Genomic DNA, 6,694 nt, shown 5'->3' on the forward strand with positions numbered 1-6,694 from the left:
GTTTATGGAGCAAGTAGTTAACAAGTTTAATGAATTAGTTCATCATGGTACCATTTGTGATGACTGCCCATCAATTGCAGGACTCTTTTCCATTGCAGACATACCAACACGCAGTGCTTTTTTTCTGGGTGGACGCAGGGAAATGCATACCCCTAAATATTTTGTGAATCTAAGTTTGGCCTCATTGAGGGGCAGTATTTCAATATGAGTAGGGAAATGAGAGTACCCCTAAATATTTTTTAGGAAAAAAGCACTGCCAACACATCTTATTTTGCAATGCTTATTTCAGAAAGCCAGGTTCAGTGTTTTCTGAGGGCTCAGTTTTAATATTGTAAGGGTTCCAGCTATTTTACTTTAATTAATTGGTTTCATTTTATTTTATGTGTTTACATATCAGGTTCATTCCAACCCCAGGCAAGCAGTTTCACACATCCCCAGTTTCAGTGGGGAGCTAAGTGCATGCTTAACTCTTTCCCGTTGAAACCAGTGGGACTTCACAGTGTCACATACAGTGCCTAGATTGTGACCATTTTTACCTGTATCAAAACTTTGGAATGGCAGGTGCACATCAAAGGTACCCATAACTCACTAGCTGAGGACTGAGAACGTTATTTCTCAGCTTCAAAACCTCTGATGCTTCGATGCAAGGAAATTCAAGACTCTGCTCTGGGCTCATGCCATTTTTCAACATCTTACAACTTCCTCCATTTGTTAAATATTTCACTGTTGTTTTGCAAATTGTTCCTTTCACTTCCTGTTTCTTAACCAAACACATACTATATATCCTCTCAAAGCAATTGTTACTGGTGTTACTGGTCTGGTAGGGTGGAAGGCAGTGAGGAAGTCTAACATGGCATGTACATGCCCTGCAGTGTGCCCAATACCCTCTGCCACCCTCTGCTTAGCCCCTTAATGGGGAAATCTGTGGGTGCTTGGGCACCCAGGGCCCCAGGGAGAGGTCACCTATGTATGCTGGCAATATCTTGCACTTATGAGCAATTGAGCTGCCAAATTTTGCACCAGCTGCAACTCCCAGACCAACCTCAAGGGCAGCCCCCTGTAAAGCACATTATAGTGATCCAGCCAGTGGTTACCAGTGCATGCACAACAGTGGTCAGGCTATCCTGATCGAGAAACAGCTGTAGCTGAAGCTGGTAAAAGTTAGTCCCAGCCACTGTGGCCACGTGGGCCTCTGGCGACAAAGATAAAATCCTGAAGCACCCCCAGAGCAGTTTCCCTCTCACAGAGCTAAAATTCCCAGCACACTCAACAAACTAGAGTTCCCAATATTCTTTTGAGGAATCCATGTGCTCTAAATGCAAGGTGTGTATACAGCCCCATTTATCAGCTTGCTATTGCTATCTGTGTGGGACATCTTCAGGAGAGGAGAAGACTAAGGAGTAAACCCTACACAAGAGTGGAGACCCTAAGACAGTTGGGTGGCGCCTTGTATGCCTCCTTCTCAAAACTCCTGCAGCCAAGCTGGTGCCAAATGTCTTGCTCTGCTTTCCTTTGGACCACACTAGAGAGGCTGAAAGGGGGGGGGGTCTTGTCCTCTGGGCAGTCCAGGACCTCTAGACACGCTTCCCAAGCTTGTTCCCCAGGAAGGTCACTTCGGTGCTGCTCACACAGCAAAGACAATGCAGGAGGCAGAAGTTAGGGGTTACTGGTCTCTGCAGGCACTGTGATTCTCCAGCAGTTGACTTTGCCCCCAGAGGCGCACTCCATTGTTTTGCAAGACAGACGGATGCCAACAATGGCAGTCCTGTGTGTGTACAAATGTTGCAATGCCGTGATAAGATACCTCCCACCCCCCACAAGCTGCAATTGTGTGCTTTTCTGCTGTACAGGAATTGAGGACCAATCAAATCCCATCCCATCCAGCTGTGCTGAGTTGTAGACAAGACTGTGCTTTTAGCTCCTTTTTCTAAAATAAAATATTCAGAGTAATTTATGGCAAAACAAGCTTGATCTGCAAAGCAAACAGAGGCCAGAGGCTGTCACAGGCAGGTTGGGGCTGGGTGATTCATATCATCCCTTTCATAGATACAAAACCTCAGATGCAAATGTTCATTCCAGCTCAAGTGTGACTTGTTTCCTTCCTGCCTAACAGTCAGTGGCTGCAACATGATTTTGAAGAGTTTTGACAGGCAGGCACAATTTTTCTCTGCTGTGACATAAAATAATTGTAACAAATGTATCGGGAGTGGGGGAAATCTTTTATAAAAATTATCCAAATAAAGATCTCTATATAACAGCAGCCAGATTTATGTTACATGAAAAGAAAAGAAAAGAAAAGAAAAGAAAAGAAAAGAAAAGAAAAGAAAAGAAAAGAAAAGGACCTGTGGCCTAGGACTCCGCTAGCATCCAACTCCCTCCCTGCTTGCTTTTTCTCACCCCATAGTACAGCCTTTCCCCTTTCTATGCACACTTATTTCATCAAAAATATAAGTACCGATGAACTGGAAAAATAAAAATGCACCTCCCTTCATGCTCACTACATGTGAACAAGTTGCATACAGATGTAGACTTGCTGTGGACAAATTCAGTGATAGCTGGAATTCATTTTTATAACTAAAATATTGGGATAAGATCTGGTTAACTACAATAACATTTTTTTGGTAATGTGTGCCTCCTCCTCGAGAGGTCCATAGAGCGGCAACACGAGAGCGGGGCCTTCTCTGCAGTGGCTCCCCGTCTGTGGAATGCTCTCCCCAGGGAAGTTCGCCTGGCACCTTCGTTACATACCTTTAGGCACCAGGCAAAAATGTTCCTTTTAAACCAGGCCTTTGGTTGACCTGATCAACATCCTGTACCGTTTTAAAATGTGACTCTTGGGGGGGGGGGGTTGTTATTGGATTATTGTTTATTGTGTTATAGAGTGGTATATAAATTCAATTTTATAAAAAGTCTACAATTTTTTGTTGTTCTGGCTCTCCCCCCCCCCCCCATACACTGGTACTATTTCTTCTTCTTTTTTGTGTTTTCTTACTCTGTGCACTTGTAATTAGGTATTTTCAATCTATCATTTATCTATCTATCATCTATCCACCATCTATCTATATCAGGGTCAGCAACCTTTTTCAGCAGGGGGCCGGTCCACTGTCCCTCAGACCTTGTGGGGGGCGGACTATTTTTTTTTGGCGGGGATGAATGAATTCCTATGCCCCACAAATAACCCAGAGATGCATTTTAAATTAAAGCACACATTCTCCTCATGTAAAAACAAGCTGATTTCCAGACTGTCCGTGGGCCGGATTGAGCAGGTAATTGGGCCAGATGCGGCCCCCGGGCCTTAGTTTGCCTACCCATGAATGAACATGGGAAGTTGCCTTATACAGAGCATAGCTGTCAACGTTTCCCTTTTTTTAAGGGAAATTTCCTTATTCCGAATAGGATTTCTCACAAGAAAAGGGAAAAGTTGACACCTATGATACAGAGTCAGACCTTTGGCCCATCTACCTCATAAGAACATAAGAAGAGCTTGTTGGATCAGGCCAATGGCCTGCCTAGTTCAGTTCTGTGTGAATAAGCACTCCCCCCACCCCAATCTGTCCTGAATCTTCCAACATTCAGCTTCATTGGGTGTTCACTAGGTCCAATGTTATGAGAGAAGGAGACAAACCTTTCACTTTCTCCATGCCACGCATAGTTCCATAAACTTCTACCATGTCGCTTCGACCTGGTCTATACCACTGTTTTCCAAACTTGGGTCTCCAGCTGTTTTTGGACTACAACTCCCATCATCCCTAGCCAGCAGGACCAGCGGTCAGGGATGATGTGAACTGTAGTCCAAAAACCAAGCAGTTTGTAAAACACTGGTCTACCCTGACTGGCAGCCGATCTGCAAGCTTTCAGGCAGGGTTCTCTTCCAGCCCTACCTGGAGATGCCATTGGAGATGGAACCTGGGACCCTCTGCCACTGAGTTGCAGCCCTTCCCCACCTTCAGCTTATGTGGTGTATAGTTGCAGCCAATCCCAATTTTCAGAGGCAGCTTTTCCTTCTCTATGCATCCAGTCCATGGTCCTGCAGAGCCATTGTGCTCGCATGAGTGTTTGGACAAAAGTCAAGATTCAAGAAACAGCTTAGCAGTGTGTGCTGCTGGGGCAAGTGTTGATGCTTTGCGGAACAAGATATAGAACTCATATGTGACAAAAGTTTGTGGAGTTGGGGGAGGTAGTTGCAGTTACGCTTTGTAGCATTCCCCCCCCCCCCTTGTTTATCTGTGCAGTTGGCTCTGTCCAGGCACCTCTGCAGTTGCTGCAATGTAGTGGTTGTTGCTGTTGGATGTTTGGAGTGTGTCTGGCGTTCTGCGGTGTGGCAAGGCACCTGTTCAGATTCAAAGTAGAGAAACATTCAGCCATGTGCTAAAGTCCTTCCTGAGTGTTCTGGGAACAAACAGCTTTGTGCAAAGTTTCACTTGTGCCCCAGATATTAGCAGCTGATGATTTCACACACACCCTCCCAGATGCTGAGAGGAATGAGCTGCCTTGTCAGCAGCTGCTTTGAGAACATAAAACCTTAGCACAGAAATGGCAGAAGGGGAAGGATGCAATTAAGAGGAACAAGTGGCCGCAGCTGATTCCGCCCCCCCCCCAAGTGCTTCCAAGCCTAGGTGCAGAGCAGCAGCTGTCATAGGAACACAGGGAAAGCCCTGCTGGGTCAAGCCAAACTGCCCACCTAGACCAGCATGCTGCTCTCATGGTGGCCAACTATGTCTAATGGGGGACGCCAGAAAGTAGGACCTGAGCCCCGTGGAGAGAAAACCTGGCCATCGTGGCCAGGAACCATTGATCACCTAGTTCTCCTTGAATTTGTCTAAACCTCTTTTAAATTCCTCACACTCCAGCAGCAGCATCTAGCTGTCAAGGAAATATCTGGCAATGCCTCAGAGCCACCAGTCTAGGGCTGGCACTCGGAAAAGAAAGCTAGAGATCAAATCTGGCCTTCATCTTTCTCTGCATGTGTTTTAAAGTCCTGGGGTGGGGTCGGGAGCTGTATACTGAAGACAGTTGCTGATGGTTAGTTTTAGTACTACAGTTTTAGTATAACAGTGGTACCTCGGGTTACAGATGCTTCAGGTTACAGACACTTCAGGTTACAGACTCCACTAACCCAGAAATAGTACATTGGGTTATGAACTTTGCTTCAGGATGAGACCAGAAATCGTGCAGCGGCAGCGCAGGAGCAGCGGGAGGCCCCATTTGCTAAAGTGGTACCTCAGGTTAAGAACAGACCTCCAGAACGAATTAAGTTCTTAACCCGAGGTGCCACTGTAATTTTAAGCAGCCTTGCATGCAGAATATAAATATGAATGAGAAATAAAGAACCCTATCAAAAATAGTGGCCCAACCACCTTACCCCCCCCTCACCTTGTAGGACTGTCCTTGGAAAATAGGGACACCTGGGGGGCCTGCACTAATTCAGCTACCCTTAGACCTGTTTGAGGAGATGGGGGGGGTCATCCAGAGGTATCTGGTTATCTACTATGGGAAACAGAAAGCTGAACTAAGTAGGCCTGGTTAACTAGCTGTAAACAAATCTGAGGAAATTTGGCTTTGGACCCATGGTGCTGGTATTCAGTGATACAGAGAGCAAGTGGAAAGAGGAATTACCAGAGTTCAAGTACACATTCCAGACAGGCAAAATATACTGGGGGTGGGGAGCAAAGCCAGTGAGAGGTGTGGCCTGCGTAGAGTTCTGAGTGCCAGACCGGGATGGGGGGGGGGACACAACGACATACATGTCCTCCCCCCAACCCTGAGATTCCCTGCTCCTACTCCAAAGGCAGCCATCCAAAAGCATTTTTTAGAGGCTTCCCTCAAAATGTCTTAGTCCCAACATGCTTCTTTTGTTTTCTCACTCAAGGCTAGCTTGCCTCCTCTTTCTCTTGCCGCAGGGGAGCAGGTAGATGTAGATGAGTAACTTTGTCACAATATTCCAGTGCACAAGACCTCAGTCATGCTCACTCGTAGCTATGGTGTTTCTGGCTCATATTATCAGATGAATAAACCTTTAATGCATAGTGTTGGTGCATATTTTCCCATCGCAAACAAGCCAGCAACATTTGCTGCGAAATATAAACGCAGGAAGGAAGTGATTCTGAGAGGAGCTTGCATACAAAGTACTAGAGGGGAGATGGGAATGTGCAGAAGTTGCTTGTTGTTGCGCTTCACTGAGAGGCATAGAGAAACTAGCCCACAACAGTGAGAAGAATTGGTACAGTCATACCTTGTGTTATGAGGTATGACGGCTAACAAATTGAGGTTGAATCCTGACGAGACAGAAGCACTGTTTTGGGGGGACAGGAGACGGGCGGGTGTGGAGGACTCCCTGATCATGAATGGGGTAACTGTGCCCCTGAAGGACCAGGTGCGCAGCCTGGGAGTCATTCTGGACTCACAGCTGTCCATGGAGGCGCAGGGTAATTCTGTGTCCTGGCAGCTGTTTACCAGCTCCATCTGGTACGCAGGCTGACACCCAACCTGCCCATAGACTGTCTCGCCAGAGTGGTGCATGCTCTAGTTATTTTCCATTTGGACTACTGCAATGCGCTCTATGTGAGGCTACTTTTGAAGGTGACCTGGAAACTACAACTAATCCAGAATGCAGCAGCTAGAATGGTGACTGGGAGCGGCTGCCGAGACCATATAACACTGGTCTTGAAAGACCTACATTGGCTCCCAGTACGTT

This window comes from Podarcis erhardii (assembly GCF_964252035.2).
Source record: "Podarcis erhardii genome assembly, chromosome: Z".
Classification (NCBI taxonomy): Eukaryota; Metazoa; Chordata; class Lepidosauria; order Squamata; family Lacertidae; genus Podarcis; species Podarcis erhardii.